Raw genomic sequence first — 25,591 nt, 5'->3', positions numbered from 1 at the left:
GGATCATGACCTGAGCCGAAGGCTGACGCTTGATTAACCGAATGAGCCACCCAGGCATTCCAAACAATATAGCTTTCTATAGGGAGCTGAAACTTGAGATATAAATATGGGAGTGGTTGTGGGATTTAAGGGGACCCATGAATAATGCCTCCTATCTTCTGAATTCAGAGCAACAGAGAACTAGATCTTAGGGAACAAAATCCCAGCTTTTAAATTAATCAATTAATTAATTAATTATATTATTTTAATCTCAGCTTTTTAATTGCTTAAAACTGGATTGTAGAATACAGCTTTAACCCACTGAGCCACCCAGGTGCCCCACAGCTTTGATTAGTAGACAAAACTGGGTTTTTAAGTATCTTTCCACTGAATTTAAACCTATTGGCTACCAACGGCAGACACCCTGTTGCAGAAACAGAGCCAGGCCCAACAAAATTGTGCTTTGTGGGAGAAAGGACTGGGTGCCTGCTGCAAGAGCACACATCCGGACAGAGAGGAGGAGAGGCACCAAGCTGTGTGTGAGTCACTCCTCCTGGGGCAAGGACTGTGTGTTTCAGCAGGAAACACATAGTATACTCAAAGAGATAATTGAGGGGAATATAGCAAAGGGATTATTTACAGAGGCCTGGGCAAGGTTAAGGGTACTAACAAAGGACACAGAAGCATCCAGGAACTCTATAGAGGGAAGTTCTCGTGAGGATCAGGGAAGGGAGCTCTTACCAGAACTCAGTGAGAGCTCTAGCCAAGGCCGAAATGCTGCCAAACAGGACTGTGGCAGAGGAAAGAAACCAGTGCCAAAACTGGCCCTGACTGCTCCCAGGGCGAGGGGAGGCTGTGGGGGAAGAGAAACACCTGCCTACTTGCTTGTCCCACCATCTGAACTCGCTCCTGTCGACCAGACCCCCAGGAAACGAGGGGACTATCATGACCATGGAATGTAGTCCGTAGCAGTCAGCCTGCCCAGGCACAGAGCTGGGCAGAAAGGGGTGGGGAACGGACAATCAGAAAATCACCAGCGTGTTGTTAGTGAGGACTGGAGAGGAGGCAAGCGTGGTCTCTCTGTGCTTCCGTCATGGCAGGGGACTTCCTGAAGCGAGGATTAGAAACCTGTTGTCCTGCTCCCACCTTTATGAGGCCACCCTCTACGCCGACACCCTACTCTCCAGTGTTTCTTTGGGTTCCTCTGTCAATTGATAGGTAATTTAGCCTTTCCTCCAAGAAGGCTCTGAAATGGGAGCAGAACAGTTCTTTAATTAAATGCCCAGTGCCCCCTACGGTGAAAAGAGGATCACTATCCTCATTCCTGTCTCGTATTTGCTCAGCTGTTTTTTGTCCAACAGGTTTGCCAGAAGCTCTGCAACGGGATCAGGTGACAATATAAACACATGACAATATGATGTTTGACAGTGATGCAATACCAACTAAGTTGAAATGTCCCAAATAAACTTCCATCACAGAGTTTCATCAATACTAAGAGGTGAGCTTTTTTTCCCCCTCCACATTTTAACCTCTATAAAATGGGGAGTCAAATGACAATCTCATTTGCCAGGCAGCTGTTACAATGGACGTGTCATTGCCTGCCATGTGCATCAAAACTGGAAGAACGGGCATCAGCAGCTTGGAAGAAAACCCAGCAGACGGAGCAGAGCACTTTTGTAAAAAGCTCCATCGCCAGTGCTCTTGATGACGCAGAAGGTGACACTGCGATCACACAGGCCACTCTGATTTAAAAAGTGGCCCAGCCATAGGGACAGAAGGTGAATAGTGGTTGCAGGTAAGAGAGTAGGCGCACTGGGCTGGGGGATAATGGCTAATGGGTGTAAGGTTTTTTTGGGGGGGTGATGGAGACATTCTGGAATATGTAGTGATGATGGTAAGCATATTAAAAACCATTGAACTGTATATTTTCAAAGGGTGAATTTTGTGGTATGAGCATGAGATCTCAATTTTTGAAAGGTAATTTGAAACCTGAGGGGAAGCTAGTTAGTACATATACAGGAACTCTTTTTTTTTTTTTTTTAATTTGTTTTTCTGGCAGAGAGAGATAGCGAGAGAGGGAACACAAGCAAGGTGAGTGGGAGAGGGAGAAGCAGGCTCTCTGCTGAGCAGGGAGCTGGCTATGGGGCTCGATCCCAGGACCCTGGGATCATGACCTGAGCCAATTGCAAATGCTTAACTGACTGAGCCACCTAGGCGCCCCTATAGGAACTGTTTGTGCTATTTTTGCAAGTTATTGTGAGTCCAAAGTTATTTCAAATCAAAAAGCTTGAAGGAGGGGCCCCTGGGTGGCTTAGTGGTTTAAGCCTCTGCCTTCAGCTCGGGTCATGATCTCAGGGTCCTGGGATTGAGCCCTGCATCGGGCTCTCTGCTCGGCAGGGAGCCTACTTCCCCCTCTCTCTCTGCCTGCCTCTCTACCTACTTGTGATCTCTCTCTGTCTATCAAATAAATAAATTTAAAAAAAAAAAAGAAAAAGAAAAAAGCTTGAAGGAAATGTGAGAAAGGGAAACACTGTAAAACAGAGTTCTTAATGTAAAAAGATCTGTATGCAGAGTATGTTCTAGACTTGTGTGAAGGCTTAGGAAAAAAGTAAAATGATATTCACTAAAAGCTCTTTTCCAACTCTGAAAACAAACATGATTCAGAATATTTGGGTTCTGAATATAAAGCGCTTCTAAGAATACTTGGTTATTTTGCTCATGTTTTTCCTTTTTATGTATGCACAAGAACAACATATGGTAAAATCTATGTCTAAGTAAGTCTAAAAGAGCTTGTTAAGTAAGTATAAGATCAACATTTTAAGTGACAAGTGTTGTGTTAAAGTTTATTTGGCAGTTTCTCCCCCTTCCGTTGTGGTATTTAGATGTTCTGAAATACAGTCTTACATTCCCAAGGAGCAGTGAAAGCTACCAGATCGGATCTCCACGTGCTTGTAAGATGAAGCCCACAGACATGGAAGCGCACAGCTATCTCTTTCACAAACTTGTCCTTTTTTTTTTTTTTTTTAAGATTTATTTATTTATTTGAGAGAGAGAGTGAACACAAGCAAACGGAGCTGCAGGCAGAGGGAGAGGGAGAAGCAGGTTCCCCGCTAAGTGGGGAGCCCGGTGTGGGACTTGATCTCAGGACCCTGGGATCATGACCTGAGCCAAAGGCAAATGCTTAACTGACTGAGCCACCCAGGATCCTGCACACAAACTTCTTATGTTCAAGCTCACTGAACTCAGTGCCTGGGAAGAGACGGGGGGTTCCCTCTATGGTTGCAGCCAGTGTCTCTTCTATGTTCCACTGTTGGAGTCCAAAGGGTTAACAGGACATAGCCGGTTACCCCAGCACCAGCCCCACACCTGAGAAACTTAGAATAACATGAGCCCATCTGCTGGTCCGTGTGGCATTTAGACCTGTTGTATCAGCCATGATTATCAGCTGTGAGCTCTACAAGGGGGTTCTACCTGATTTAAGCAGAGAAGAAATTTATGGTTAGTTCTTTGAAGAGTTGGGGGAGTTGCAGGGGGGGGACTGGAAAACCTGGCTTTGAGTGGTGTGACCTGTCAGCTGGCCCATGAAGACCCAGTTGTCCACTCCTGAGCTGTGCACCACCCTCTCCGTGGAGAATTCTCTGCCAGGCCCCCGTGTCTGTATATCACTGACTCCGGATTCAAAGCTCTGGGTGAGTGTGTCTCACTGACTGGGCCTTGGTCATGTGGCCGCACCCGTGTCATATGGCTGCAAGGGAAGCTGGGAAAGTGAGTAAATGGCATTTCTCGTTCTATAATAGGAGAGAGACTCGGCCTCCCACCAAGACTCTTAAGGAGGGGGAAGAGGTGGCGGGTGATGGGCAGCCCAAATCATGGTGAGTATCGACTTCAATCAAAATAAGGTTCTTGGAATCTCAGAACACACACATAGTACTGGTGCCAGGTGCAAACCCTGGCAGAGGCCTATCGGTAGCTGAGGGAAGGAAGGAAGACTGAGAAAACAGGAAAGAGAAAATCTTGTCGCTATCAGCCTTGTCTGAATGCCTCTGAGTCTCCATGGCAGTTTGCTACAGTGCTTGACCCGTGAGCCTTTTGGGGTTGGGAGACCTCTTTCATCCAGAGGTTAATTATGGCCTAGGTGTACCATATCCTATCTGGAAACTGAAACCTTCCCACCCTCTTGAAAATTTTAGAAAAAATTTTTTAAAATATTTTATTTATTTGTGTGTGAGAGAGAGAGATCGTAAGTAGACAGGCAGGCAGACAGAGATGGGAAGCAGGCTCCCCACTGAGCAGAGAGCCCCATGCGGGACTGGATCCCAGAAACCGGAGATCATGACCGGAGCCGAAGGCAGAGGTGTAACCCACTGAGCCACCAAGGCGTCCCTAGAAATTTTTAATGATGGTCCAGGATTCGCCAGAGCCTCCTTTCTTCCCCATTCTGTATAATTAAAACCCCCTAATTTCTCTTTCCCCCATGTCTCTGTAAAAACCAGTTCTTACGAGCTGCCCTTGTAGTGGGGTGCAGATCAGTTGGCTCCCTTGAGGAGACAGAGAGAGAGAGACCCTGATTTCTAGCATTTGCCAGTTTCCTTGGTGTAAGTATTTCCCCCGTGGAAGCTTTCAAGCTACCAAAGTTGTGCCTGGCAAAACCTCTGAATATTTATCAGCTTTTCCAAGCCCCTAGGAACTATTGCCTCTTGTCCAGAATGTCTTAGGCCTGTAATACCGGCCTCCTAAAGCAGTTTTCTTACTTTTTTAATCTGGAGAACCATTCCTAGAGGATTTCTCAACCAAATCTGCTGTTGGCTATATGTTCCATGATGGAGTCCCAGAACCTAGAACAGTACGCTGCACATATTTGTTTGTGGTGATGGTTTTGAGCCTCTTCTCTGGGTTTTGGGGGGCGCAACCTGTCGCCCATGTGCTAGGCCACAGAGCAATGCTTTTCTCTTGGGTATTCAAGTTGTCTCAAAGGCAGCAGGGACTGTCTGGTTTTTTTTCTGTGAAGTGGGATGTGTCTCTGATATCCATTTGCCTCTGTCATTCCACTTTTCTTTTTAGGAAGATTCGGCCCCATTTTTAACATTTTAATGTGCCTTCCCCCCCCCCCAATTTATTTATATGTCAGAAAAAGAGAGAGCGTGCACAAGCAGGGGGAATGACAGGCAGAGGGAGGGAGAAGCAGGTTCCCCACTGACTGAGGGGCCTGATGCCCCTCTATCTCGGGACCCTGGGATCACGACCTGAGCCGAAGGCAGAGGTTTAAATGACTGAGCCTCCCTGGTGTCCCTTTAATGTTCTTCTTAAGTTGATCATTTCCTTCTTTATGAGGCAAGCCAGCGATGTTTTTGCTGTATCGATTAGTGTTTTACTCTTCCTTTCCCTTTGCTTTTGAGTCAAGACGTTTGCTTTCCTGGTGCACTCCTGAGACTCTGTCTTGTGGGGTCCACCCCAGCAAACAACGTGAAGTAATGAAGTTCTGAGTCTGCCAGAAATACAGCTGTCGACATGGGTCTTGCCCTCCTTTATCTCTCCTCTTGGGCTGGGTGTTTGTCGTGGATGGAGCTAGCATCCTGGACCGGTATATAACCTAGGCCTGGACTCCATCTACCAATGTCCTGCCTGGTTTTCAAGCAGCGCATTTCATTTTCCTGGGCCTTTCCTGAATGTCCTCCTGCAGAAGTTTCCTGGGTAGGTTCCCTCAGGGCACATGCCAGGCCTGCATTGTCTCCTGTCATGACTAAGCCCCCTTAAAGCCCACTGGTAATGCTAGAAGCATTCTGTGCTCATCTTCCCAGACCTCCCCCCTCCAGTCTGGCCATGGTTATGTGACTACCTGTTATAACTGTCGCAATCTTTAAAGGGTGATTCCCCAATTAAACTTATTGTTGACTCCTTATCTGACCTTTTACGAAGGTACTTCTCAAGAGCTTCCTGGAACTGTACTTCTCTGGTTGGGGTGGCAGGGTCTAGAATATTCCAGCCTCTTCTCTGAAATTTCACCTCCCTCTATGAGAGTTCACCTCCCTCTAGTCAACCTTTCTGATCTAGTAATAACCAAAACAAACAGAAAGTTGTTTACACCTTCTTTAAGAGCGGTTAGGTCCAAGCATACATATCTCATTTCACCTTTCATATTAGACTAGCCTGACCTCCATGATCAAAACCTGTCTTTTAAGGAAATCCTTCTCTCTACATGGCCGTGGTGGTAAGGCCCCATGCTAGATGATCAGAATAGATACTGGCTGCGAACAACCAAGGTATGTCTCTGGTCGGACCCCAGGCTCCCCCTGCTGACACCCCCTCTGTTATCATTCTTACATGCTTTTATTTATTTTTCCCTCTCCAGCTGCTCTCATTCTGACTTCAAGATCAAAGTTTTGTTAAAGAAACAAGTATTCAGAGATCTTTTTAGAGAATGAACGGTAAGGCAGACTCTGGGGTAGGAACCACTACAATGGGGTTTTGCATTAGGGGAGAGAGATTGGGCTCAACTCAGAATACAGCATAGGCAAGTGGGAATGTACAGCCAAAGAGTGAGGAGGGGTGTGTGTGGATGGAAAAATCACTCAGAAGAAGCATCAGGAGTTGGGGGGTGGTTTCTGGCTAAGCCCACCTCACAGGACTCTTGCTGAATGCAGGCCAGGGAGATTGGACATCGCCTGGGGGTGCTGGAGGACGAAGAACCTGATTAGATATCAAGGGGAGGTGGGATTCTGGTTAAACCGACTTAACAGGATTCTTACTAACACTGGACAATGTAGAGATAAACATGGAAGCCCAGGGGTCAGGGGCCAGTTGAGAAAAGAGTTCAGAAGAGCCTTACTAGAGTTTGGTTTCTAAACCAATCCAGTTCCTCCTTGATTCCTGGGGACAGTATGTTACAGTATGTAAGAGGCACAGGCCTTTTAATATTTTACTTATTTATTTGACAGAGAGAGAGAGAGAGAGAGAGAGCGTGAGCGCAAGCAGGGGGAGCGCCAGAGGGAGAGGGAGAAGCAGGCTCTCCCCTGAGCAGGGAGACCCAGGACTCTGGGATCATGACCTGAGCAGAAGGCAGATGCTTAACTGACTGAGACACCCAGGCGCCCTGCCTTTTGCTGTTCTTTCTGAGCCTTTGATTTACTAATATTTTCATTAATGCCCAAGAAGATGGCCTGCCAACCATCACAAAAGTCCCTTATTTGAATCTCTGATCAAAGCCATGGCTGGGCTTAGGTAACAAATCTAGAGTATTTTTGATCCACATGGTGAGGCTTCAGGGTGATTCTAGGAGTCTGTAGGTAAGTCTTAAGGATCCAGGAGGTTAATTCCATTTCAGTTCACTCCTTGGCACTAAAGCAAATGGGTTCAGTTCAACATAACAGAGAGGAAGAGCATTTGAGGTAGTTGATTTAATGCATCTAATGCTAGAACCGCACTAACCTGGTGTTCTCAGTAGTCCACAGTACGGCTCCACCTGGGAGCTTGTTAGAAATGCTCACCCCAGAGCTACTGAATCGAGGGAGGGAGCCCAGGAAAGTAAACAACTCAGTAGGTGAGTCTTAAGAATGTTAAGAGTTCAAGAACCACAGCTCTCACCCCAGTGGTACCTAGCTCCCTTTACAGGACATTTGAGGTGAAATGGCTTCCCTTGGGCGGTTCCTGGCAAAGAAATATGGTAGGATCAGCAAGAAATTTTCCTGACCACTAGTGCCTAAAGAATTTTTTTTCACTGGAACTCTGTATGCTTTAAGTGATGGAGACACTCCTCTAATCCCCATGTTGGGTGCACCCGCTTAGATCTGTAAATTGCAAAATCCTTCACAGCCTGTATGCACTGAGGTTGCAAAGGCCTGGGTTTGCCCAAGCCCCTTGACACCAGTCTCATTAAACTGCTGTGTCTTAAAGCAGTCAGAGACCTGGAAGCCCTCTGCTTACAAGTACTGACAACCTTCTAGCCCAGCCACACCTGAAGCATCCTTCTTTCTGGGTATATCTTATTTCTCCTATCTTGGTGCCTATTTCTTTTCTTTTTTTTTTTTTTCCCAAGATTTTGTTTATTTATTTGATAGAAAAAAATCACAAGTTAGTGCAAGGGCAGGCAGGGGACTGGGGGAAAGCAGGCTCCCTGCTGAGCAGAGAGCCTGATGTGGGGCTTGATCCCAGGACCCTGAGATCATGACCTGAGTGAAAGGCAGAGGTTTAACCCACTGAGCCACCCAGATGCCCTGTGGTGCCCATTTATTAAGTTTTCCTGGTTTGTAGACCATGGAGTGGATTTTAGTGGTGAAGAGGAAACAAATCCAACCCCTTTCATCCAAGTTCAGAATCAACTGAGAGTTAAGATCAGACTGCCACTTGGAATTAGTAGACCAATTTTATTGCTGCTCAAGTTGAAATGCAGCTGGAAATCTACAGCCATCATTGGGCTTCGTCATACCTTTACCTCAAATTGAACTTCTCCACCCCCATTGCCAGCCTTCTGGTCTGCTGGGGAGGTTGCCAGCCCCGGCCATGTTGTCACCAGAGCTAGTGCATTCTTTCCCCAATCTTTCCCATCAGCTCAATTACGTGGTCTTTGGAGGAGAGTGGTAAGTAATGGAGAGACAGCCAGGAGAGGTGCTCCAGACAGCTCCTTCCTGGGGCGAATGGGAGGATGCAGGAATGAGAGTTGCCCTGGCTATGGAAATAGTATTTGAGAGCCTTGGCCCCAATGAAAGAGTCTAGAATGGGAAGATAGGAAGGTCAGGATTGAGGCTTGAGGAAGGCTCACATTTAAACATGTTTGTTTTTTTTAAGGTTTTTTTTTTTTTTTTTAAGATTTTATTTATTTATTTGTCAGAAAGAGAGAGAACACACAAGTAGACAGAGTGGCAGGCAGAGTCAGAGAAAAGCAGAGAGAGAAGCAGGCTCCCCACTGAGCAAGCAGCCCAATGCGCGGAACTCGATCTCAGGACCCTGGGATCATGACCTGAGCTGAAGATAGCCGCTTAACCACCTGAGCCACCAGGTGTCCCTAAACATGGTTTCAAGGAGGAAGCCCCAGCCAGAGCAATCGAAAAGCCAGAGAGAGAGGAGGAGAACCAGGAGTGTGTGGTGCCATAGGGGCCAAGGGAATATAATTTTAATGAGAGAGTGATCAGACTTTCCTGAGAGCTTATAAAATGAGAAAAAAACTGTCCCTTAGGTTTAGCCACATGGTGACCTTATTGAAGGGTGAGAAGGGGGAACCGAGTTTTGGGGTAGTCTTTGGAGGGTGTCCACAGGGAGGGTTTTTCAAGAGGGACAAAGCTTGTTTGAAAACTGATGGGGAATGACAGTGTTCTGGCTTGTGGATGATGTGGTGCGGGGTGGGGGGGGCGGTCAAATAGCTGGTACTCCATCCTCCAGGCCAGACGCCTTCAATGAGGGGCTCTGTCTGTCTGCCTGCCTAGGGCACCTTTTCCTAATTTGCATGAAGTTGCAGCCTTGGGGGAGTGGATGCTGGAACATAGGACATATTATAAATGATAGTAGGTCACATAGTCACCTGCAAAGCCTGGGCTAGAAGCTGAGGCTTCTAGCTCCAAGTTCCCAGATAGCTCCAAACATCCTGGGGGCAGACACAAGGAAGGCTCTTCTTCACTTCAAGAGCTTGCCTGTATTTTTGGCAATCCCTAATTATTGTAGCACCAGCTGACCATGTATTGAAATCCTGATCTGGCAAGAATGGCCATGATCCAGTGGTCCTAACCCTCCCAGAGTGACAACCATTTGGTTCCCCTAGAGATCCACACTTTAGATTGATGGCGAGGGGACCTACAAAGGTAACAGACCAGCCTCTGCTTCTCAGGACGGGAGAGTGTTCCTTGGACCAGTTTGTGGTTTCTCCCTACCTTCTGTCCCTTGTCTCAGAGCCCACATTCTTGAAGAGTTGGTCTTCAGATACAGTTCTGATAATCATGGACTTAACTTTTTATAGTTTCTTACTTACTCGATATTTTTAACTTTGACCTAACAGAAATATTACCATCAGAGACTTCTTTTTTTTTTTTTTTAAGATTTTATTTATTTATTTGACAGACAGACATCACAAGTAGGCAGAGAGGCAGGCAGAGAGAGAGAGAGGAGGAAGCAGGCTCCCTGCTGAGCAGAGAGCCCAACTTGGCGCTCGATTCCAGAACCCTGGGATCACGACCCGAGCTGAAGGCAGAGGCTTTTAACCCACTGAGCCACCCCGGCACCCCCATCAGAGACTTCTTTTTTTTTTTTTTTAGATTTTATTTATTTATTTGTCAGAGAGAGAGCAAGCGAGAGTGAGCACAGGCAGACAGTGGAAGGCAGAGTCAGAGGGAGAAGCAGGCTCCCTGCGGAGCAAGGATCCCCTGCGGAGCAAGGATCCCCTGCGGAGCAAGGATCCCGATGTGGGACTCGATCCCACAACGCTGGGATCATGACCTGAGCCAAAGGCAGCTGCTTAACCAACTGAGCCACCCAGGCATCCCTATCAGAGACTTCTTAATGATAAGCTTCCCTCTACTTGTTTCACACTCTTGTAGTTTCCTAAACCAGTTAGCATATGCCCACATACCTGGAAAATAAAAGTACACTTGGGAGAGAGTGGTAGTTTTGCTAAGGATCTAACAGACCTTAGTATTTGTTTCCCTTCTTAATGTATTTGTTTTCCTATAGTGTAAGTCAAATTCCATAAATAACAACATATTACTACAAAGGTATACTTAGTTTACATTAAGATTTAAATATCTTATTGAAGAGAAAAAATTAAGATCAATGCTTAAAGTTTATTTTAAATTGGCCTCTGGATGATTTAGATATGTAAGATTTTTCTCTCTCTCTCCCTCAGTTGATCTGTCTGTCTCTCTCTCTGTGTCTCACACACACACACACACACACACACACACACACAGCAATCCTATCAAACAGATTTTAAAAGTCTAACTTCGGATACTATAATTGGGAGTCAATTAGTCAACACTTTTTTTTTTTTAAGATTTTATTCATTTATTTGACAGAGATCACAAGTCGGCAGGCAGAGAGGCAAGCAGGAGGAAGCAGGATCCCCGTTGAGCAGAGAGCCTGATGTGGGGCTCTATCCCAGGATCCTGGGATCATGACCTGAGCTGAAGACAGAGGCTTTAACCCACTGAGCCACCCAGGCACCCCAATTAGTCAACAATTTTAAGTCAATGAAAATCGACCCGTATTTTTGGTGTTCAAAGTTAAGTAGAATGACAATAGAAAGATTAGGAAATGTTTCGATGGAAGACATGGCTGGAATATGTGAGAGAAAAATGATCAAAATGACTGTGCCTGGAGCAGCCAGAAACTTAAGAGATGTTTCCCGAGAATAAGTAAGTACAAAACATTGCTGTATCTACTATATAAAATATGCCAAACTCTTCTTTAGCAGTTAAAAGATTAACTACATTGGATGGAGGTTCCTGGGTGGCCCCATCGGTTAAGCGTCCCACTCTTGATTTCGGTTCAGGTCATGATCTTGGGGTTGTGAGATCAAGCCCTGTGTCGGGTTCTACACTCAGTGGGGAGACTGCTTGGGATTCTGTCTTCCTCTGCCCCTCCACCCTGCCCCCCAACTGTGCACACACACTCTCTTTCTCAAATAAATAAATACATCTTTAAAAAATAAATCACAAAAAATAAAAAATATGTTACATTGGATGTAATAGGCGGCAAAACAACATGAGAGCAATAAACCTGCAGGGACTCATTTATAGATGAAAATACTTCTAATGAGATTTTGACTTCTCCTTTGGGATCCCAGGTGGAGTGACCTTTGCCAGTCCACCCTGGGGTTGTCAGGGTCTTGTGGCAGTTTTAACGTGGTTCTGTTCTTCTGAGGTCTGGGAAGGAGCTGTCTAAGTCTCCTACTGGACATGGAGGATGCATGATCACTTCAAAGAGACATAACAGGTCTCTGCAGAGGGATGGTCTCCTGGTTGGGGCGTGGCCGAGACACATGGCCACTGCACCCAGAGATGAAGAAAGAGGAACCTTACAAAATACTCTTTAATACATCAGAATGGTTGCCAGTGGGGGATGGGAGGTGGGGAGTGGGGAATGGAGAGCAAATGCAGGAGACACATACATAAAATGAGATTGTTCTTTACCACCCAATGATATAGTAATGATGATGATAACGTGCCATGAACTGGGGAGTATGAGGAATAGTTCAGTAAAAAACAAACAAACAAACAAAAAAACATATTATACTTACATAAATGAACTATACTCAAGGTTACTTATAAAGTAGGTTCATTTTCAGGGCCCTTTTACTTCCCACTCACCTGCTTTCCCACTTTTCCTCTCCCGACTTTCCCTTCCTCCACTTTCAGTCTAGCCCCCTGACTGCCCAGGGTCTCCTCCCTGTGTGCCGCTCTGCAGGCAGCATCTCATTCTGGGCACACAATCCTCCCTTCTCCCTCCCTCTTACTTCTCTGTCCTCTCTTTTCCTCCCCAGAAACATGGGAGACATAGCCCTTCGATCCAGGCGAGAGGGGCCCCATGCTGAGCCCTGTGCTTTAAAGGACTGTGCTTCAAAGGACATGCCCTCTCTCTATCCCAGAGCCTCTGCTCTTCTTCTAGAGCACATCCTGGCCCTGGAAGCCCCAAAGAGCCCCAGGTCTCCTACAGGCCTCTTCCAGATATGGGTCCTCTTGAAGGAAGATTATGACCTTAGTCTGTGTACTGTACCCCAAAGCCAAAGATGGCTGTGGGGTAGCTGTTTGGGGAGGTGAACAGGACTTGGAGGTGCAGACCGGGATGTGCCCATGCGGTAAGTGTGAGTGACTCTCTTGCATGAGACTCTCTGCCTTCCGCGGGGCATCTGGGGCTTTGATAGGCAACTCCTGGAGACCCAGCAAAAAAGAAGAGCGGTCCTAATCAGAGCAGGGCAGACCCTCTGGCAGGTGACCAGAGCAACAGGCTTTGGTGCCTCTCACATCATACCACGTGGGAGAGGCTGGCTCCTCTGCCTTTGCTAGCTGGTCCTGCTGGAGAACTGGGGTTGGCCTTTTTTTTTTTTTTTTAAGATTGATTGGCTGATTGATTGATTGATTGATTGAAGGGGGTGTGTGTTTTGAGGGGGGTAGGGGCAGAGGGAGAGAAAAACCCAAGCAGACTCTCTGCTAGGCACAGAGCCTGACATGGGGCTCAATCTCACAACCTGATCACCATCTGAACTGAAACCAAGAGTGTGACACCTAACCAGCTGCACCCCCCAGGAACCCCCAGCCATTCCTTCATCATGGAGGTGTGCGAGTCAGGAAGGCCAAGTGCCCCGTCTTTATCAAGTGCTGAGGCAGTCCACATCCCTTCCACCCTCTCTCCCCCTTAGAGAAATGGTGTTTACACTGGCTGTAAGTGGTTTTTTGTTCTTTCTGAATACACACTATTATATGAAGCAAATTTTAAATAGGAAGGCTGCATCCAATAGTGACGCAAGCAGCCAGGAGGATTCTTTGTTGGGAGGGGTGATGAACCTGAGTTGGGGGCGGGGGTGACCAGGGAGCAGAGCTGCAGACAAGAAGGCTGCTTGAGGACCTAGTTGAGGCAGAAAGACCCAGGGCAAGTCCAGTTTCTGTGCTTGGGTGTTCCTGGCAGCTCTGGTCCCTTCATTCGTCTTCCTCTGCTCTCCTGCCCCTTTCCTCGCCCCTTTCCTGGGCTCCTACTCTCCGTCCTTTTCTGTGCATGTTAAGGCATATTAAAGATTGGCAAGGTGTTCCTGGCGGCAGGCATGAGTAGTTTTTGTTAAACAGAACTTTCAGAAGTAAAGGGGAAAACCAAAACAATTTCCCCCTTCGAATAAGTTGTATGTCTAAGAGGCCAGAGAACTCTTGAGGATTTCCCCCAGGATCTTTTCCACTGAGGATGTTTGTTTGCTTTTTCATTTGAGAGTAGGGACTGATTCATTCATTAAACCAATATTTGCTGAGCTTGTATGATAAGCAAGCACCACTGCAGCTGCCGGAGAAATCGGAGTGAACCAAAATGGCAAAAGCCCTGCCTTGGTGCCCCGTACGTTCCCGTAGGGAACACAGTTGGGAAATGGAATAAATAACAGCAACAACAACAGCAATGCGTGTGTCTTGCTTGTGGTGGTGAGAAGTGCTCGGGAGAGAATAAAGAAGGGTACAGCGTAAGGTAAGGAGTTTAGGGAAGGCCTTCCTGAGAAGATGACATTTAAAGAAAGGAGGTGGTGAGGAGAAAATAACTGGGTTAGAAGCACTCTTGGCCCTGGCAGAACCTTGTTGGAAAGATTCAAATGAGAAAGCCCAGAGTCAGGAGCGTGGCTGGCGAGTTTAAGGATCAACAAACAGGCCAGCTGTGACGGTATGGGCACAAGAAAGAGTAGAAGATGAGGTCAGAAAAGTGTGTGCGAGGGGGGGCGGGTTGGGGAAGTTGGGGGGATGTGGGGGGTGAGGGGGTGAGGGGGGGTGAGGATTATGGAGAGCTCTTGTTAGTGTGATAATTTATGCTGAACAAGGTGGGAAGCAACTATATAGTTTAAACCAAGGAGTGACATGATCTGATTTGCATTTTATTTTATTATTATTTTTTTTGATTTGCATTTTAACAGGATCCCTTGAGCTGCTGTCTGAGAGTAACCTGTGAAGGACAGGGTGAAGCCAGTTAGGAAGCCTTTGCAGTAATCCAAGAAAGTAATCCATGGAAGACCAAAGTAGTAACAGAAATGGAGCAGTGGTGAGATTCTGGAGAAAATAGAACCAAAGATTTGCTAATGGATTGGTTGTGGGGAGTGAGGAAAAGAAAGGAGTTAAACAGAGCATTGAGGTCTTTTACTTGAGCGACTAGAAAAAGGGAGTTGCCGTGAACCAAGAGGAAAGACTAAGGGGGTGCAGGAAAGATCAGAAATTCAGCGGTGGGGATTTACAGTCTAGATCCCTTTCAACCTCCAAATGGAGAGCCCAAGTAGGCAGTCAGATTTATGAGTTCAGAACTCAGGAGAATGGTTGGGCCCAGAAATAAATTTTGGGTAGTCATCAATGAATAATAGTATATAAAGCTAAGAGATGATGAGATTTTTGAGGAAATGACAGCAGATGGAAAAGAGAAGTCCAAGGCACGAGCCCTGTCACAATCTAGTGTTTATGAGTGAGCAAAAGGGAAAAAACAGGTGGAAAAGACAGAAGGACCAGCCAATGAGGTGGAGAAGGGGAAGAGTATGGTGCTGGGAAGTTCTGGAAGCCAGATGAGGATGTGTCCAGGAGGAGGGAGGAAGCCGCTGTGCCACCGTGGCTGCTGACAGAGAGTAAAATGAAGACTAGGAATCCTCCAAAGTCAAAGTCATTGGCAACTTTGTAAAGAGTAGTGTCAGTGTTGGAGTGGTGGGGGTGAAAGGCTTGTTGGAAAGGTTCAAGAACACATGAAGAGGAAGAAATGCAGTTAGTGAGTATAATGCTTTGAAGGCCATTAGTTGGGAAGAGAGAAATGGGGTTCAAGCTGGAGGAAGAAGTAGGGTTGAGAGAGATTTTTAAAAACAGAAATAACTGCATTTGTACATTGGTAGGAAGGATCCAATAAGGAGGGAATAAGTGAAGATGGAGGGTTCATGGGCTCAGTCTGGTAACATTAAGAAATATCTACATTGTGTAGAGTGTTTATATGTACTAGATTTTTATATATGGTATTCATTCCTTAAAACATGAGATATACATATATTTTCATTTTTCCAATGGGGAAATTGAGACTCAGAGGTTGAGTCCCTTGTCTAATGTCACCCAGCAAGGCTAGAGAAGAGCTGAGTCAGAGGGAAGCTCAAGCCATATTGCTCCTGAGGGGGCCGACCCCTCTACCGGTCCCAGGCACCAAAGGCACATGTTTATTTACAGTTTCACATCCCTGCCTGAAGGAAGAGTATGTGTGCTTACAAAGTCATGCCAAGAGACTTCTACCTTCTTTTCTTTCTTAAAGTCTGGAACAGGAGACAACAGAGAAGTTGACCCAAACCTTGATATGTTGGATATCTAATGAATAATGTCATGTTATATATTGGAACATACAGAGGGATAGAAATCAGGAGTCCTGGGTTTTAGTCCAACTGTCCCCGTACGGCTATATTCTTTATGGCAAGTCAATGAACTTTGAGACTTAGTGTCCTCATTAGCAAAATAGGAATAAAAAAATCTGTCCTGTCTGCTTCTTGGGTGGTTGTGAAAACATCACCCTAAATCCCCTGCTCCTCTGTGGCTCCAACATATGTGAGACTTCATGCCATTTCCAAAGTATTTGACATATGGTGGCACCAGTGGTTCTCCAGCTGAAGCAGGGCAGAACCCCCAGGGAGTTTTTACAAATACTGTTCTCCTGCGAGGATGTAGAACAACTAAAACTCACAAACATGTTAATGGGAGCATAAATTGTACAGCCACCTTGGAAAGCAGTTTGGTAGTCACTATTAAAGTGGAACCAACATCTCCATGTGATCCAGTGATTCTAATCCTAGGTTTATACCTAAGAGAACTGTAGGCGCATTTAGGCACACGCTCACGGAGGGACCTTACAGAAATGTTTGCAGCGGTATGATTGGTGATTGCTCAAGCCATAGACAACTCAAATGCCGGTCAATAGCAGAACAGATTAACAAGTTGTGGTATATCTATACAATGGTATACTGAACAGTATTAGAAGTTTTCACACTATGGCTCCAAGCACACTGATGAATCTTATAGATACAGCATTCAGTGAGAGGAAACTGACATAAAAGACTTCGCTCAAAACCTGAGATAATCAAAGGCACCTTCGTGGCTCAGTAGGTTAAGCCTCTTCCTTCAGCTCAGGTCATGGTCTCAGTGTCCTGGGATCAAGCCCCGCATCGGGCTCTCTGCTCAGCAGGGAGCCTGCTTCCCCTCTCTCTCTGCTTGCCTCTCTGCCTGCTTGTAATCTCTCTCTCTGTGTCAAATAAATAAAATCTTTAAAAAAAAAAAAAGAGAGATAACAAAGAGGCAACCCACGGAATGGGAGAAGATATTTGCAAATGACAGTACAGACAAAAGGTTGATATCCAGGATCTATAAAGAACTCCTCAAACTCAACACACACAAAACAGACAACCATATCAAAAAATGGGCAGAAGATATGAACAGACACTTCTCCAATGAAGACATACAAATGGCTATCAGACACATGAAAAAATGTTCATCATCACTAGCCCTCAGGGAGATTCAAATTAAAACTACATTGAGATATTACCTTACACCAGTTAGAATGTCCAAAATTAGCAAGACAGGAAACAACATGTGTTGGAGGGGATGTGGAGAAAGGGGAACCCTCTTACACTGTTGGTGGGAATGCAAATTGGTGCAGCCTCTTTGGAGAACAGTGTGGAGATTCCTCAAGAAATTAAAAATAGAACTTCCCTATGACCCTGCAATTGCACTCCTGGGTATTTATCCCAAAGATACAGATTAGTGAAAAGAAGGGCCATCTGTACCCCAATGTTTATAGCAGCAATGGCCACGGTCGCCAAACTGTGGAAAGAACCAAGATGCACTTCAACGGACAAATGGATAAGGAAGATGTGGTCCATATACACTATGGAGTATTATGCTTCCATCAGAAAGGACGAATACCCAACTTTTGTAGCAACATGGACGGGACTGGAAGAGATTATGCTGAGTGAAATAAGTCAAGCAGAAAGAGTCAATTATCATATGGTTTCACTTATTTGTGGAGCATAACAAATAGCATGGGGAGTTAGAGAGGAGAAGGGAGTTGGGGGAAATTGGAAGGGGAGGTGAACCATGAGAGACTATGGACTCTGAAAAACAATCTGAGGGTTTTTTTTTTAAGATTTTATTTATTTATTTATTTGAGAGAGAGACAGTGAAAGAGAGCATGAGAGGCAAGAAGGTCAGAGGGAGAAGCAGACTCCCCATGGAGCTGGGAGCCTAATGTGGGACTCGATTCCGGGACTCCGGGACCATGACCTGAGCCGAAGGCAGTTGCTTAACCAACTGAGCCACCCAGGCGCCCCAATCTGAGGGTTTTGAAGGCGCGGGGGGTGGGAGGTCAAGGTACTAGGTGGTGGGTATTATAGAGGGCATGAATTGCATGGAGCACTGGGTGTGGTGCAAAAATAATGAATACTGTTATGCTGAAAATAAATAAAAAATAAATTTTAAAAAATGAGATAATCATAAAATAGTGAAAATCAGAAAAATCATGAATCTCTGTGGTGTTAGAAGCCAGGACCTTTAGAGAAGACAAAATGTCTTCTCTAATATCCGAGTGTGTGTGTGTATGTGTGTGTGTATCTCAACGATGGTTATAAAAATGGAAAAACACATATTGGATAATTCATTGAGTTGCACATTTATGATTTGTGTACTTTTTTGTCTTTGTATTCTACTTCCATTAAAAAAAACTGCCTGGTTCCCGTCTCAGATCAATTAAAAATCCTTGGGGGTGAGAGGCGCCTGGGTGACACCTCTCATCGGACTCCTGATTTCGGCTCTGGTCGTGATCTCAGGGTTGTGAGATGGAGCCCTGCCTGGAGCTCTGTGCTGGATGTGGAGCCTGCTTAAGGTTGTCTCTCTTCTTCTTCCTCTGCCCCTCTTCCCCCGGCTCACATGCACACACTCAGACACACTCATAGTCTTTCTCTCTCTCTTTAAAAAAAAAAAAAAAAATCCCTGGGAATGAAGCCTGGCATGGGCACTTCTAGGGGTATATCCAGGCCTGAGCAAAGGGCTCTCCGCCATTGTTGGTGCCCTCGCCTCCAGGAGTGAAGACTTAGAGCTATGCATCCGGGCGCTGACTGGGTGTGCCTCAGAGTGGTGGGGAGGAGAGAAAGCTAGTATGCACCTGTATGCAGATGGCCAACAGAGAGACCAGTGAGTCTCCAACGAGAGACTGGGGACACACCTCTGAGGGTGAGGATGAGGCTCCTCACCTGGGGCAGTGCCTGATGACTACCTTCAGGGACCGCCAGACTCCTGAATTTATTTCAAGCTCACTGTTCAGAACAGTTGCTGCAGATTTTAGTTATTTTTATTTGTCTGGCCTTCCATGGAGATTTGGACTCTTCATTTATACTTTTGTCTTTTACTGTAGTGACCTGTTTAAAATCTTTTCTGTCTTCCTTTGCATTTATAAACTTTTCGTTCACAAGAGCTACAGTCATATCCAAAGGCTGTACCATCACATGCCAGGAGGTCTGGACTACTATTCTAATGCTTGTCTCACATGTGACAGACAAGCAGATTCTTTTTTTTTTTTTTGCCAGAGAGAGAGAGAGAGAGAGACTGCAAGAGCACAAGCAGGGGGAGTGGCAGGCAGAGGGAGAAGCAGGCTCCCCGCTGAGCAAGGAGCCTGATGTGAGACTAGATTCCAGGACCCTGGGATCATGACCTGAGCCGAAGGCAGCTGCTTAACTGACTGAGCCATCCGGGTGTCCTGGACAAGCAGATTCTAAGTGCACTCCACTCTTAATCTTTGCTGTTCTCTGCTTTACTCAATAGAGAAAAGGGTTATAAACAATGAAAACCTTTATTGTCTCTTGATCATTACTCTGAGTTTATAAAAGGAAACATTTATGGGCCAAACTCTGACATTGATAGAGATCCCATACTTTAAGCATTTTTTTGAGACTTTCCCAAAATAATACCTCTACAATTCACCCTTAAAAAGCATTTTAACAGGGCTATGGCCTCTTTACATTTATTTAAAATAGCTGGAGATAGCTTTTCTAAGACTATTTTTAATTATCAAATATTCAATGTATTATCAAGAAAAATAAACTGTTATAGCTCTAAACTTAAAATTTTAGCTTATCTTACTAAGGATTTTATTTATTTTTTTTGAAAGATTTTATTTATTTTTTGACACAGAGAGAGAGACAGTGAGAGAGAGAACACAAGCAGGGGAAGTGGGAGAGGGAGAGAAGTAGGCTCCTTGCCAAGCAGGGAGCCTGATATGGGACTTGATCCCAGGACCCTGGGATCATGATCTGAGTGGAAGGCAGACACTTAATGCCAGAGTCACCCAGGTGCTCCTAAAGATTTTATTTTTAAATAATCTCTACACCCAAAGTGGGGCTCAAACTCACAACCCCGAGATGGAGTCACATGTCCCACTACCTGAGCCAGTCAGGGGCCCCAAGGCAAATTTTATTGTATAGATTTTAATATAAGGGGAATTGAATATATAAATATCTTTTAAAAGCAATAATGTTCTTCATATGATCATTATTATTTCTCAGAAAATCTGTACTTAAATTTATAGTGTAGGGAAAAAGTTGTTGCTTCTTGTGGTTTATCATTGGATATGGTTGATTTCAATGTTTTCATTTTTGTCTATCTGCATTTTTTTTTTGCTTCAGTAAAAAAAAAAAAAGCTGAGAAAAAAAATAGAAAAAAATCTGAAAAACAGGCAGCCCTCTCTATGTAGGAGTTAAGGTCTTAATAGCAAAGCAGCTAAACTTATGGAACCTGTAGAATCAGTATCACCTGTCAGATACCGAATTCTTGTGCCCACTCCAGACTTGCTGAACTAAAAACGCTGGGCGCAGGCCCAACAATCTGCTTTCACAAACCCTTCAGGTGACTCTGATCTAAAGAAGAGCATGAGAAACCACGGTGCCTAATTTGGGAAGCCCTGAAGTGATCCACTCTGGGAATAGGTGGTTTGTTTGGTAAGTCAGTCCGGTTTTTGCTCCCCAGCTCTGCCCACTCATTGGGCCCCCAGTCAAACCTAGACCAGTAGTTCTCAGCCCTGGCTGGGAAGTTTTTTAAAATCGTGTCTCCCCAGATGGGTCCTGGGCATCCAGGTGCTTCTCATGTGCGCCAGGGTTGATGAACTCTGTTCTATATTCAGGTACTTCTGTGGTTGAGACAGATGATTGTTAACACCTGCCCCCCAATTCTTTGGCTTATTTCCTGCAGGCCCTGTGAAGCAGAACTCAGGCCTCCAGCCTCTGCTTGTCTGGACCTAAAGGTGTTTCCTGAGGGCCGAGGCGGCCCTGCCTCGCAGGTATCTCCGCAGACCACAGCGACGGCACCGGAGGCGCGACGCTCCCTCCTGGCACGCACCCGGGCCGCGGGCTCCTCCGCTCCCCCTCCAAACCCCAGCTCTGCTGCCCAGGCCGGATGCTGAGTGAGATAATGTGAGGTAAACACTTTATTTGGTGCACAGAGAAAATGTCCACATGTGCCAGCTATCCTTATCTTCGTTACCTAAACCCTGAGGTCCCCTTTTCATTTCCAGCTCACAAAATACCTACTTGGAAGGCCCATCGTGGTGGTTTTATCTTGAAATGCCTACCCCTCCCCCGCAACTTTCCTGCGAAGCCAGGAGGGACACTCAACACACTCATGAGGCATGTTCTAAGCCAGTGGTCCTTAAAATGTGGTGGCCGGGGGGATATGTGTCAGCAGCATGAGTATCACTTGGGAACATATAAGAAATGCAAACTCCTGTCACCACAAGGTGTAATAACAAGAGAGAGGGCAAGAGGAGGCTTTTGGAGGTGACGAAGAGGTTTCTGGCACAGAGTGTGGTGATACAGGTCTATAAACGTATGTTTCTCTCCGAACGCATCAAGTTGTATATGTTAATATCTATAGCTTTTTGTATGTCAGTCCTACGTCCATAAAGTAGGATTTTTTTGTTTTTGTTTGTTTGTTTGTTTTTTAAAAAAATGCAAATTCTTGGGCCCCACCCCAGAACTTCTGTGTCGGAAACTCAGAAGACAGTGTGCGGCCATCTGTGTGTTGTAGTGATGGCGTCCTCACGTCTGACCACTGCCGCTCCATACCGGTGCCTCGCAAGATTGTGGGAAATGCCCAACCTCGGGCCCCAACCCAGGCCAGCGGAATTAGAATCCCAGGTTCCTGGATCACGCTGGAGTTTGAAAAGCCCAGCTCGAAGCTTTCCCCCTTGATCAGTGGTAGAACACCAGAACATCAGTGTGCCTTCTTAGATTGCGGCTTCTTAGCACCCCCCAGAAAGGCCGTCATAAGATAGTTCATACCTGTGTTTCTCACACTTAAGTTACTATCATTCTGTATTTGTGGAAGACAATTTATGCTGCCACTTCCCACACCCTCGGGTAAAGATTCGTCCTGCCAATTTTCTTTAGAGCAATTGCAGTGTCTGTTTTTTTTTGTTTTGTTTTGGTTTTACATAGGAGCTGAGTCAGGAAAGTCCTCTGTAAGATGGCAGGATGCTTTGATTGTTACCTCAGTTCAGAGAACTAGTCTGAGTTCTCTCATACAGCTCTCCCTTCTCCTGTAAGGGACCTTTGCATTTTAAGTCTTGGGGTAACAATTCTGTTATGGCTGCATTTTTTTATTATAAGTGGCCTCAAATACTTTGTGAGAAGATAAGGGGTTGATAAAAGTATGTGATTGATGCCTGGAAGCCTCTCAGCCTTTATAAAGCCTAATGATGTCAAGAGCTCAGTTCAAAACCCTCTTTCTCCATGAAGCTTTCCTGGTAGCTCTCCACCAGCTGTAATTAACACAACCTCTGATAACAGTATTTGTTTTCTGTCATCGTCACAGATACCAAGTATTTCCCAGTATTTTGTGAGTTAATGTTTGTAAAGTGCTTGAAGAGTATAGGAACATAGAACATACTCAGATTACAGTTGACCCTTGAAAGACACAGGGTGGAACAGTGCGGGTCTCCTTACATGTGTTTTTTGACACACACAGTAAATACAGTATATAATGCATATAACATACAAAATATGTGTGAAGTGTTTCTGTTATTGGTGAGGCTTCTGGTCAACAGTAGGTTATCAGTAGTTATGGTTTTAGGGAGTCAAGTTACCTGCAGATTTTTCGATTGTGCCCCTACCCCCAACATTATTCAGAGGTCAACTGTACTACTACTAGTGTTGTTGTTGTTGTTTATATATACTTACATGTCATTCCTGTTAGATCTCAAGTGAGGAGAGGGCTTTATCTACTGATGGAGTCCAAGGAAGCCTGGTTTATGCTGTCCTCACAAGAGGTTCTTACACATAACTTTAAGGAGAGTAAATAAGAGCTTTGGAAAGAAAAGTATGATTTATTGCCACAGTTGGAGCATTAGGTCTCAGTCAATCCTAGCGAGAGAGAGAAGCTGTTGTGCCAACAAGGGGAGCACATCCCTTCGCCCCCGTCCCAGAAGGCATCAGAAAAAAAAAAAGGAAGTGAAGGATAGATGTCACCAAAGTGTCAGTGAAACTCAATTCAGAAGAAACTCTGACCAAAACCAAAATGGAACCAACTGAAAATGTTAATGGTCATTTTTAGTAAGTCATAAGAATTTGAAGAAAGGCTATTTTAATAAGTAGAACAATTTCATTTTCCATGCAGCCTAGGAAATTAAGATCTAGATGGTTTCTTTTACACAGGCTCTGGTCAAATTTGTACCTCTTTTGTAGAAAGCAGTACGGTTTCATCTTAAATAACTTGTGGGGGAAAAAAGCAAAAGGGATAATGTCTTACATATCTGTTGACTACAGAAAAAACACACTGGATGTCATATGTGGGGGTCACCTGACCTAGTACTCTGGAAAAAGTTCAGGCCAGAGAAGAAAACTGAGGAAGGACTCGGATTTGCATGATGTGTAGAAGTGGGCGCACGGTGAAGCTAGCAAAGCCTGAGATTCACAGCTCCACCCTGAACGACCAGACTCTTCCCAAGCCCCAAGATGGCCGCTGGCAATTTTGTGTCTGCGATGGTACGTTCGTGCTCATAAATGGACTTCTCAAACTGTGTAAGCATCAGCCCCTCCAGGTCTGCTCCTGAGGAAATGCCTCTCTCTGTAGCTCTTGGCTTTCTAGAACGTTTGTAATCCTCTTGTTCTGCCTCCCCAGACAGGGGGCGCAACAAGGACAGGATGTGCTCACGGGAAGGAGGGCCTTGGAGAATGGCTGGGAGGGGAGAGACCACCACAGCGGGGTTCAAAGTGATGCATTGTAGAGACTAGGATGGCTTTCTTCAAGGGTTTCCTGTCTTGTCCTTCTAGGGTGGTGATTCTCAGTCGAAGGTAATTCCCCCCAGACGCCATTTGGCAGTATCTGTAGACATGCTTTGTTGTCTCCAAATGGTTGGGCTGTGGAGATGCTACTGGCATCTAGTGGGTGGAGCCCAGTGATGTTGCTAAACACCCTGCAGGACCACAGACCGGGATCTGGCGCCAGAGCTCCATAGTTCTGATGTTAAGAAATCCTGTTCCAGAGTGCTCCTTTTCCTGCAGGTCACTGACAACTCAGGTTGTCAAAATGAACAACGAGCAAACAGTATAAGGTAACTTCTTGGAGAGGTTTTGCAGTTTCGTCGTCCCTGTCAGCTACTGTGTGGCAGGTATCTGGCTCCTCTTTAGTGACTTTCACTCCTACCCACCCTCTGCCCCCCACATACACATATGCAAAGGCTGTGAGGTTGGTGGCTTTAATGAACGCCCTGGTGAAAACCTGATTCCGGCAGTCATATGGGAGAGAGAGGCCCTCCTCTCACCAAGGGACTGGGCTGTATATGGCCTCAGGGTTATGGGAAAATCCCAGGCACTGGAGTGGGGCTTTGCAGTCTAAAAGCATCAGCCATTTACTTCAACACCGTGAATTTTTTTTTTTTTTAAGATTTTATTTATTTATTTGACAGAGAGAAATCACAAGTAGATGGAGAGGCAGGCAGAGAGAGAGAGAGGGAAGCAGGCTCCCTGCTGAGAAGAGAGCCCGATGCAGGACTCGATAGCAGGACCCTGATATCATGACCCGAGCTGAAGGCAGCGGCTTAACCCACTGAGCCAACCAGGCGCCCCAACACCGTGAATGTTAATGCAAGTTGATGGAAATGTCCATACCCTCTCCAGGCTGCTTAACCCTACTAGTTCAAATCCCAGAATTCCCAATGGACTGCTCCAAATCCCTGCCTTCTGACCTCAGCTGGTCCTCCACTGCCTCTTGGCCTTCCTTCAGGTCACCTTCTGATTGTGTGTCTGCCTTATTCCTATGACGGCTCCCTTCCAAGGCCCCAAACCATTCTCTCCCTATTTCCCTTCTGCAGATGGCCGTGCCTCTTGCTTTCCTGAGATGAGTAACACAATAATTACAGCTGCTACTATTTATTCCACAGCTGCAAGCACCAGGCTGGCGAAGAAGAGGTGTTCCATCTGCAAGGGGCATGTCGCTAACCCCGCTTTGCAGATGATGAAACCAGAGTAGAGGCCTCTCACTCTTCCAAGTCACAGTATGAGCATTTGGTCCCAGGCCTGTCCATCTCCAGTATGAACTTCCTATACTTCTCTCTTTTGCAAATCTGTCTCTCTCTCTTTTTTTTTTTTTCCTTTTAAAGGATTTTATTTATTTGTCAGAGAGAGAGAAAAGGCACAAGCAGGCAGAGTGGCAGGCAGAGGCAGAGAGAGAAGCAGGCTTCCTGATGAGCAAGGAGCCCGATGTGAGACTTGATCCCAGGACCCTGGGACCATGACCCGAGCCGAAGGCAGCGGCTTGACCGACAGCCTGTCTCAGGTGTCCTGTCTCTGTCTTGATCCCTAGGTCTTGGAAGAAGAAAATTTCTTTCAACCCAAAGTTTCCTCCTCAGTCTTGATCCTGGATTTCTCCTGTTTCCCACTGCACATCACTCCATCTCCCACAGC

General features: G+C 45.7%; 2 long non-coding RNA genes across 2 annotated transcripts; both read left to right on the top strand.

Annotated features, from left to right (window-relative positions):
- The first annotated feature begins 1,343 nt into the window (after positions 1-1,343).
- Positions 1,344-6,928, top strand: LOC101689069. The gene is made up of 5 exons (XR_198673.3): positions 1,344-1,477; positions 1,554-1,774; positions 3,777-3,851; positions 6,159-6,239; positions 6,329-6,928. It is a non-coding gene; the product is annotated as an uncharacterized LOC101689069 (long non-coding RNA).
- A 7,470-nt stretch (positions 6,929-14,398) lies between these two features.
- On the top strand, positions 14,399-24,633 carry LOC123391372. The gene is made up of 4 exons (XR_006606042.1): positions 14,399-14,682; positions 20,541-20,632; positions 20,883-21,108; positions 23,453-24,633. It is a non-coding gene; the product is annotated as an uncharacterized LOC123391372 (long non-coding RNA).
- The last annotated feature ends 958 nt before the right edge of the window (positions 24,634-25,591 follow it).

The sequence above is a fragment of the Mustela putorius genome, unplaced genomic scaffold, assembly GCF_011764305.1.
Source record: "Mustela putorius furo isolate JIRA1106 unplaced genomic scaffold, ASM1176430v1.1 tig00000224_pilon_pilon_pilon, whole genome shotgun sequence".
Taxonomy (NCBI): domain Eukaryota; kingdom Metazoa; phylum Chordata; class Mammalia; order Carnivora; family Mustelidae; genus Mustela; species Mustela putorius.
The sequence above is the reverse complement of the archived record's forward strand: the minus strand, read 5'-3'. Positions and strand labels throughout refer to the sequence as shown.